The sequence below is a fragment of the Arachis ipaensis genome, chromosome B10 (assembly GCF_000816755.2).
Source record: "Arachis ipaensis cultivar K30076 chromosome B10, Araip1.1, whole genome shotgun sequence".
In the NCBI taxonomy this organism is placed as follows: Eukaryota; Viridiplantae; Streptophyta; class Magnoliopsida; order Fabales; family Fabaceae; genus Arachis; species Arachis ipaensis.
Window position 1 is genome coordinate 83207091 of NC_029794.2, and position 664 is coordinate 83207754.

A 664-nucleotide genomic window follows, 5' to 3' on the forward strand; every position below is an offset into this window, starting at 1 on the left:
TATTTATACTAAACTAGTTACTAGGGTTTACAGAAGTAATTAATTGATGCATAAATCCACTTCCGGGGTCCACTTGGTGTGTGCTTGCTTGAGTGTCGTACGTGTAGAGGTCCTTCTTGGAGTTGAACGCCAACTTTTGTGCCAGTTTGGGCGTTCAACTCTGGTTTTGGCTCCTTTTCTGGCGCTGGACGCCAGATTTGGGCAGAAAGCTGGCGTTGAACGCCAGTTTCCGTCGTCTATTCTTGGCCAAAGTACGAACTATTATATATTGCTAGAAATCCCTGGATGTCTACTTTCGAACGCAATTGGAAGCGCGCCATTTCGAGTTCTGTAGCTCCAGAAAATCCACTTTGAGTGCAGGGAGGTCAGAATCCAACAGCATCAGCAGTCCTTCTTCAACCTCTGAATCTGATTTTTGCTCAAGTCCCTCAATTTCAGCCAGAAAATACCTGAAATCACAGAAAAACACACAAACTCATAGTAAAGTCTAGAAATGTGAATTTAACATAAAAACTAGTGAAAACATCCCTAAAAGTAACTAGATCCTACTAAAAACATACTAAAAACAATGCCAAAAATCGTATAAATTATCCGCTCATCAGTCATCAATCTCCTCTGCTTTAGATCAAACGCCATTGGTCGTGGTCATCCAATCTGAACGAGG